Source organism: Amia ocellicauda, chromosome 4 (genome assembly GCF_036373705.1).
Source record: "Amia ocellicauda isolate fAmiCal2 chromosome 4, fAmiCal2.hap1, whole genome shotgun sequence".
NCBI classification, from domain to species: Eukaryota; Metazoa; Chordata; class Actinopteri; order Amiiformes; family Amiidae; genus Amia; species Amia ocellicauda.
In genome coordinates, this window is record NC_089853.1 from 27,812,507 (window position 1) to 27,822,152 (window position 9,646).

Genomic DNA, 9,646 nt, shown 5'->3' on the forward strand with positions numbered 1-9,646 from the left:
CAGAGGTTGAAGTCCTGACTGTGCCTGTGTGTGTAAGAGACTTTGAACTCAGTTCGTCCCTAATCTCACTGTCCTGAACACACAGTGGATATCCCAGGACTGTATGAGCTGGTATGTAGACTGGCAGTGTCATTCCTTTAAATGACTGTGAGCTCCCTGGCAGGAGCAGACGGATGCCAAGTCAATAAAATGTATGTGAACAAGTTAAAAAAAGCTATTCACTAATTCTCTCCCATGTGTAATCTTTTTCTGGTAAACCTATACTTCAGTCTGCTAAACATCTATAGCTAACTATTTAAATGTATTGCCTCACAATCATTTTATAAAATATGTCATCAACTGTATTTTGCTTCCTGGACCTGGTCTTTTTAAAATCTACTTTAGGGATAGAGTATTTTAAGGGCAATTATTTTTTACATTGTGTTGCTCCTCCTTTTGTGGTCTTTGTGTTCATGTCTGTGCATGTAATTTCCCACTTTTTCAACAGAAGAATGCTTAATGAAGTGCTTTCCTGTATCATCATTCACCCAGTTTGAGGATATTGGGTGGGTATCACTCAGCTTTGTTCTTCACAGCTGTTTTCCTTTTACTTTTTTTTTTCTTCTTTCAAGAAGTCAGGAAGTCCAAGGATTCAGACCTGATTTAATTAATTCAATGGTTGCTGAAAGTTTCTATCTAAATTGCTCAGTGCAGCAGATGGGAAGTCCAAAGGATTTTGCAGACTGCCATTGAGCAATCCACAGCTCTCTGCTCCCTCCACATCCAAAGGAAAATGGTATGTAAAAATAATGTGGTGTATTTGTAAAAATTGTACATCACTTTGGATAAGGGCATCTGCTAAGCAACATAATTGCAATAATGATAATAATTACAAAGGGAATTAAATACATTGATCAATGTCAATACTTCCCTCTATGAAGGTGACTTACGAATTTTTAACTAGTGTTCCACAATACTTGTACAATATGTATAAACTTCCAGCCAGTCCTGAGTGGAACAGTTTTATCAGTTAAAACAGAGATAGCACCTGAAACGTCACTCAGTTGACCTTGTGAAACAATGTGTAAACAATTTCAAATAAGGAGCAAAATGCTGATAACTGTATCTGAATAGGTCCCTTGTGGTGTGTCATGCTTGCTGTTTTTAATCTGTCCTTGTCAGGTTAGAGGCTGTTCTATGAGGCATGTTCATACTTGAACAGTTGTCAAGGATGTCAAAATTAAAACATAATCTATAGCCATTGATTTTGAATTGATGTAAAAAAATGCTCTTTGTACTCTACTGATAGTATGCATTACAAATATGTTTTTTTCAGTGCACAGAACTGAAATTATTTTTGTAAAAGCAATAACATTGCTGAACAAATTGTATCCTAATAAGATGTAATATTTTGTTTCCTATTTTACAGTCACGAAATTGTTAATATCCCAGAGTGTCTCCATATTATACTGTTGCATCAGTACCAGGGAGGAGCTCCCAACATAATATATTGTAATGCTTTTGGCTCAAAGTCCTATTCTAATTCGTCACTTCTTCAGTTTTTGTTTTTTGTTTCTTTTGAGTTTTGCTGGGAGTGACTCATGTTCTTTAGGATAACCCTAAAAATGCTTAATAGAATTTAATTGTAGACACTGTTAGAAACATAACAGGACTTTGATCCATTTAATATGTAGTTATTAGTAGTATGTACTTCTGTCAGTTGTGCTTCAGGTCTTGTTTATCTTGAACACAAACATACTGTACACCTGTTCAGGATATTATTACCACTTGGAACAGCTTGGAAATAGGTTTTATTCCCCAGCATTTACAGCACTAGTTACTGACCATGAAGCTGTCAACCATGTGTAATTGACCAGGGCCATTAGATTGAGCACAGTAATGCTGCCACTGCCAGGTATTTCACACTGCTTTTCCAGTATTCCTGCCACTTCTGTTGCTACACTAAAATCATCCCATCAAAGCCATTGAAATTGCTATTTTGGTCTCCCCAGACCATAACATATTCCAGGAAGTGGTTCTAATAGTTTTAATATCATGTTTAACATGCCTTAGCTAATTACCAATATTTGTTGCCCTTAGTAACAGGCTAACCCTTGCCAGGTGAGGAATTGACCTATTTCTCCAGATGTTACAGCCTATCCTATGTCTCTTGATAGTGATCTAGTGAGCTCAGAAAATAATTAAATGGAAATTGTTCAAATGAATCTGTAGGACATTAAGTTATTATAATTGTTACCAATTATACATTAACTTCAGAACAACTGAAGTACAATATTCTTTTCCCAGGCAGGAACTTTGTTTATAAGCGACACATGGAATCCCAGGAATGTGCCCTCTCTGTCCAAAGGAAATGTGTCTCTGGAGAAAACTTGGCCTTGAACTCAGAAGGAGTGAAGGAGGGTGGGGTGAGAGGTCCTGTTGATAAGTTAACTATTTTTCCTGTGAAGTTAAATCCATTCAGACACAACAGCAGAGAGGCACCCCTGAGAGACTGAAGCAGGTCACAGTCCTAATGTACATAACGGCATTGACAGCTGAGGGGGCAGCACTGGGATTTAAGTTTGGTAGATGGATAGGTTATTTGAATCACCTTTGTTAATTAAGGAACAGAAAATGCTGTCCAATTATTTATTGTGCAATCCTTGTTTTCCTTGTTTTTAATTTCCCCATTGTGGAGTACCCACTTAATCCCTCTTTTTTCTGTTTCTTTTATTCAAAGGGGACCTGTTTGTGCTTCATTTGAATGACAAGAATAGCAAGCATTTCTATTGAACACCACAATGTAATTATAATTTGTGTAATTATAAGCAGTTATAACTATATGTGATACACTTGATGCAATAGTAATGCTGTAATTTAGCGAGTGTGTAAAGCAGTCTCTAAAAAATATTCTTACAGTGTTTCTGTTGGTCATCATGGTTGTGCTGCATGTGGTGTTTTGAAGCCCACCCCTCACTCCTACACAATAACATAGAGTGTTTAAGTATTCAAATTAAGGCAGGGAAATACGTGGGGGAAAAAAATATTATTTTTATTATTGACATTTATTGTACAGCACAAATAGTAAATCATGCTTGCAGTATTGGTAGACATCCAATATGAGTGTTCTTTATCACTCTAGTCTATGGACTATTCAATATGATTCCACATAAGTATATGATTGGTTTGTTTGTTTGTTGCCATTCAAACATTATTTTAATGTAAGCTTATGCAAAACTACATGTCTAGTCCATGCAGGGTGAATGATGTTGGGGAGATGTTATACTTTGACTTGTAACTCACAACCTGTGACTGGGCCTTAGGCCTTTCTCTGGAGGAAAATTATAAAGAAAAATATAAAGCACTGTGTTGACTGTGTGGTGTTACATCACTCCTTAACTATGGCACTCAACAAGGACCCACACAACAGCTTAAGGGAGCATACAATGAAGGGGGAGATTTGCATGAGAACAGGCTTGCTGAAACGTGGATGTTGGGCCGACTGGAGCCCTGTATAAGTGGCTGGATGAGTGCCAGTGTGTGTGTGCGCCTTGCGGCTCGGGGCCAGACTGTATGCATCCACCATTTAAGAGGCAGCCAGCCCTAAGGCTATATATGTGATGGGGCTGCAGTAAGTAGAGTTGAAGGCAAATCCTAATCTGATTGATCACATTAACATCTAGATCTCTTATGAATTCTTTAATTTAATCCACCAACCCCATTGCCATGAATCTTGTTGAATATTCCTTTTGCGTTTCTCTCGAAAAGCAGTGCTCAGAAAGTACTCCAATGCAGAGGTCGATGTATCCGCTACAGACACAGCACTGAAGGCCTACACCTCTCTGTAAACTATTACTTAATAACACTTAGCCGACCTTAGGTTACAAAATTCATAAATATAGCGTCACCATTTCACGCTCACTGATTATTGCCCTTTCATAAGCTACTGTTAACAATTTTGCTAACAGATACTCAACATGATGGTGTCAGGAATCTAATCATAATTCCCATAATACATCAGCTGTCCTTAAACAAGTATCATTATCAATCACAACAGATAGGAACACTACATAGGCGTATAAAAAGACATTTGTTGCCTGTGTGACTTTTCTGACATCCACACCCAGTAATGATGCTGTGTGTACAAAAGAGGTGGGACAATAAATATTTATTCTGGCCTAAATCAAACAGCAAGAAAAGATTCATATAGTAACAGAATGCAGTAATGCCTATTGATATGTGTTAAGAAAGTATATAAGCTTGCAACAAAATTATATAGATTATAAGAAAGGCATATGCTAACTTGTAATGAATGTAGATTATTTTAAATTCGGCAGAGGAGCAGTGTTTCAGCAGTACTGCAGTCTTAAGGATTTCTTCCACTAATTAATGGGGGCTTTATCCAAATCAGCTGTCTGTCAAATGGGGGGTGAAAAGATAACAGGATTGCAGACTCACCAAATCCTTCTTGAAAACTCAGAATTAATGAAAATGGTGCAAAACACCCTAAGCAGAATTATATCAGCAAAGATCCTTGAAAGATGTCAGGTGTCAGTGATGCGGCTGATGTCTAGACACAACAGAGTCTCGATGAACTCCTCACGTCAGTCATATGTTCCTTTAAAGAACATTGAAGAAGCTCACAAAAGTGACTCTTTATGCATATGTACTCAGTGAATTATATAAACCACTGGAATGTCTCTGTATTTTATTTAGGCAGCTGATAATCACTAGTGTGAACATGGCTAGGTAGCCATTTTAACTAAATTTGGCATCATTGCCCGCAATAGTGGGCAGTAACATCGAGTTGCCACACCTATTGGGCATTAGCCATTTACCCTTGGAATTGTTCTCCTGGAAAAGCTGGGCTAGGAGCATGAAGCACATCTGGAATCAGTCTGGGATACTTTCCTTCCCAATGTGCGATATCGCTAAATTATAGTTCCCCAGTGCCTTAAAGGAGGACCAGGAATGTCCAGTTTGCCAGAGTGGTAACCACAGTAATGTTCATGAATTTTGCACCATTCTTCATCACCCAATGGCTATTGAGCTGAAAGGCATTCATGCAAGAGCCCAGTTTTTTTTAATAACTGATGAAAATGTTTTGGAAGTTGATTTTCTTCTGTGCAGTTTACAAACATTTCAGTTGGGTTTCTTAAGGGTAGAAATCCCAACATTTTGTTTTTTGCAGCCATTTCCTTGATGGTTATGTGTATGTGTGTGTGTGTGTGTGTGTGGGGGGGGGGATCAGTTCATTGTTTTTCAACAACATTCACATTTACCTTCAATTACATCTGAACAGCTTCCTTTAGCTAAATTTACAATGATGACCATCAAACAATTGCTAAATAACACAAGATAAGCCATGATTCAGTAGTATCGAGTGGGAGGTTCTGCAACATCACACCCTGTAATGTGGTTCCAGTCAAGTCAAGTGTTGAGATACATTTTCTCTGTAAAAACATTATTGGAAGCTAAGGATTTAATCGGTGACGTAGGCAGCAGGCACTGCAGGGAAATACGGAGGAGAAGCGGATTTAGTAACGCCAGCTGTGAGAGGAAAAAGCCATCTGCTCCTTTATTTCCTATCCTATGAAAGATGCCACCTGTTCGCTCTTTACTGGACAGTGTAGGAATTTAGCAGCTCCCTCCCTAGTAACATGACCTCCTGGTGTTAGAAGCTTTCCATTTAATTTTCAGGATTTAATTTGTATCAAAATTGTTCAAGCCCAGTAGTCCACTGGGAAATTGACAAAATAATGTTTTTCTGACACAAGCATGTACACTGTAAATGTGTCCTGAGTTTTCAGTTATAAGCTGAGTAAATTGAAAACAGTAGACATGAATAAATACAATTGTAAGAACAATAACAAATGAAAGGCTCAATGTGAAGGCAGGAAATTCTTACAAATCAAGAATAAATCATTGAAAAATGTACTGGATCAGGCAAAAAACTTAATCTTAACATAAATGTTTGCCCCTTTGAATTGAGTACATTTTTCCAATGGTCATAATCTCAAGAGGTGCCTTAAATGTTTTGTGCCAGGAAATTTGGGAATTGTGCCACAACAAATGACGTTACATTACATACTAGACCAAATCTAGACCAATCAAACCCTTGTTCTACCTGTGAAACACAAATTACAAACTTCTACGCAATTGCAGTTTACTTTGTTGTCACAAACTACTTTCTCCTACTTATAAATAACAGCGACAGTGCAGATTTATAATTTGTGGTTTGTGGGTAGGCTGAAGCTTTCATTTGGTGCAGGCCTATGTCTCTTATTTTTTACTTTCTTATTCTAAGGCAATGGAAATAAATAAGGGGTTATTCTACCAAATCAGTGTCCCTATTGTTGATATGGACTAAATGTGACTGTGTAGAATAAGTCTCTAATTAGTCTCCAATTCGAGCTACTGTTCATCCATACTGAACCCTCAAAATGAAAACATATATTTTTTTCTTTTTCCTCACTCCTCAGTACACCGCAGGTTTATTGAAGTCTGCTCACTCCCATGCCAACAGGGACTGCCCGGCCGCTGCCTTACAACAAAACAGAAGGCGCTGCATTTCCACTGCTGAAGTAATCAGACCTCTCCTGGAAGTCACTCCCTGTTCAGCATCTGCTGACAAGATGGCCCCGAGCTCAGAGTATATATCAGGAATTCCGGTTTCTGTTATATGACACTAGATTTTGGCTTTGCTGGCCCTTCTTCAGAAACTTTCCTTAAACTTGGAAAGGCTGTTACCTCATTCAACCCTTGAGTGTAACCAATAAATAAAATAAAATGCTGAGGCTGGCCATTTCCATATGTTTCTTCTTTGATAGAAAATCATTTTCAAAAGGAAAAGTAAACTGTAGGTATTCCTCTGATAAACCTTAAACTCTGAAGTCATGTTAACTCATATTAATCCCGGGCCATTATTCACTGTTTTACCCTTTTAGATTGTAAGTTGTGAATTTAGTAGCTTGAGCAGAATATGTTCTGCTTCCATTATCTATTCACTGCAGAGATGCTGATGTTTCATTTTAGTTTAAATGTCGTTTTTAAATACACATTTAAACCAATGCCGGGGCAGGATTTAAAACATGCCACTACATCAGAAACTATAAAGGCATCCTTACCATCAAGTGAACAGAAATGTAATTGTTTCACATATAACTAATTAGTTCCTTAAACCATACAGCCACAACTAACAGCAAAAAGGTAACCTAGTTGAATGAGTGTCTACAGTATTAATGGAGTGAATGACAAAGAGAAAGATGGAGACAATTTGTCAATGTAAAGGTTGAAGAAAGTTGACAGGGTTTAATTTGACTTTTTAGGAAGAAAAAATTTCCATTATTTTGGTTTTAATTGCCTTTGTCTTAAGCTTTTGTTTGTGTTGATGCTGACTTTCCTAGTCAGTGTAATGGTCTCTTTCCATCAAGGCTTTTCACTTATACAGCATTAGATTATTATTTTTTTCAGCTTTGGACCTGGCTTTGCAATAATGGAATAAGATGGACTTTATCTGGCAAACAGTATGTGGTTGACATCATTGCTGAAGTCCTTTAGAGCACTGTGAATGTCTGAAATTGCAGACAGGAGGGAAAAAAATTTACCTTCATTGAGTATTTATTTAGCAATAGAGTGAATAGATTGAGCAGTTAAACCTATCTATATATCCCAGGGTTAGGCACTTTATTTGTGGTTTGGGTGAAATTGATTTAAATAGCTACTGGAAATGGCTTTTTGTTGGATTCCACTTTCCCAATGCCCTTCACATAATCAAATGTGCATTGATGAGAGTCCTCGTCAGTCTGTTCCCGGAGCCCCAGAGTGACCCAGTTGTCTAAACCTGAGGTTTGCTGAGGCCTGGCATTATTGTGTATCACATAAGCAGAGCATACTGGGTGATACTGAGTTTAATCACATTGGAACTAAATATAAAGTATATTACATTTTAAATCAATGAATAACTAGTCATAGCAAAATAGATCATGTGTAAATGGTGTTGTGTTTTTATTAAAGGCCCTGTCTTCATCTGTTTTTGGACACATCTCTTTTTGGGTCCAGAATAAGATGGCATTAACTTTGGAATGCAAGATGCACCATATTGCACTGACTCACTTTATTTTACCGGCTGATACAATGATACACTGTTTCCATTATTTGATGGTTTGTTGATAAAATACTGTTGTAACCACAGGAATCAAATATAAAATATAAAGACATATTTTACTGCCAAACAATGTTTTATAAATGTTAACGGCAAATTTAACATCATCTTGTGAAACTACTAAACATTACAAATTTTACTTCATTAGTAGGTTTACACAATTTCAAAGTTCTTACTATTCTATTGCACATTAGTCTTTTTTGTTCTTGACAGTCGTGTTTGAAGTCTTCTGAGGTTGTCTATGAGCTTGAAATTCAATTCAATTATTGTTTGAACTGAATTATGTTTTAAAAACAAGTCACTGTTTTTAGTATGTGGTTTGTGAGCATAATATTGTCCTAGGAACAGTCCGTTACCTTCTAATGAAAGCTGTTGTTTATTGTGGTTCTCCTCATCTTGAATGATTGTATCTTGTCTTAAGTCAGATAAATTGAGTTCATTGGGAATTGTTAAGCAAGAGGTCTTGGTGGAAGAATCTATTGGACCGATCTAAATATAGGCATACTGTGTTAAAGAACTACAGCATACAAATAATTATTATAACTTTCTAATAACTATTTTATATAAAATTAAAATACCATGAACTCAAGAGGATTCACTGTATCTCAGTATTTATGAACTTTAACATTTCCCATGAGTTTTACTCAATTAATCTGTGAGTTTTAAATGTCTTTGTAAAGGTTAGTAACACTTTCTCACCCCATTTCTAATATTTTTTCATCTTATTATATTAATAATGAATCAAGTTTTTACATATAGAATAGGCAGATCTAGGTGGATTTAACTCTGATAAAACAGTTTCTCAGAAAGTCGGTGTAGAATAGCCTTCCTGGCAATGGAGCACTTCTGGCATTTTACTGTTTTTAGTTACGGATAAAATGCACTGCTGAACAAAGGCTGTGTGTGTTATTGTGTGACAAGAAAAGAAAGAGATGTGGCAATACAAAAATGGAACAATTAGTTTATGTTTCCTCAATACTGCCCATATCTTAATCCAGCATTCTTAGCTATTCTGTTTAGGTTAACTTTCTCTCTGCGTAAAGACTGTGTTGGACTTCTGATATAACCATCAAACCACACAGCCTACATAATGTATTGTCTGCTTCGTGCATTAATGTTGTGACTCACCATTTCAATTCCTGTAACTGAGGTCAAGAAATCACTTTTGTGAAAGTAGTTTAGTCTCTGATTTTTCAACAAAGCAGTTTGGCCTTTGTTGCAGATCCCATAAAAGATTAGATTTTTTTTTTTTTAAATACAACTTGTCATGTGAAGCCTCTATATTGTCGAGAGATACAGTAAATACTAAATTATAGTTCATTATCTTCAGGTGGTGGTGGTCAGAAGGCACTGCCTATGAGAACTTTATATCTGTACTTCTATTCCTATGGGGTTGTGTTATGGAATCTGTCTTGGCAACAGATCTGCCTCATACGCTAAACTGGTTGATGTACCCATTCTGAATGCACTCTTTTTTCTCTTTTCAATTATTAGTACACCAGC

The 9,646-nt window shown here is 36.8% G+C and overlaps 1 long non-coding RNA gene across 2 annotated transcripts; it reads left to right on the forward strand.

Moving 5' to 3' along the window:
• LOC136748168 (uncharacterized) lies at nucleotides 1-6,966 on the forward strand. Of its 2 annotated transcripts, XR_010816566.1 has the most exons (4): nucleotides 1-191; nucleotides 615-775; nucleotides 2,287-2,405; nucleotides 6,462-6,966. It is a non-coding gene; the product is annotated as an uncharacterized LOC136748168 (long non-coding RNA). The 2 variants fall into 2 exon arrangements; XR_010816565.1 differs by lacking the exon at nucleotides 6,462-6,966 and having other exon boundaries at nucleotides 2,287-3,932.
• The last annotated feature ends 2,680 nt before the right edge of the window (nucleotides 6,967-9,646 follow it).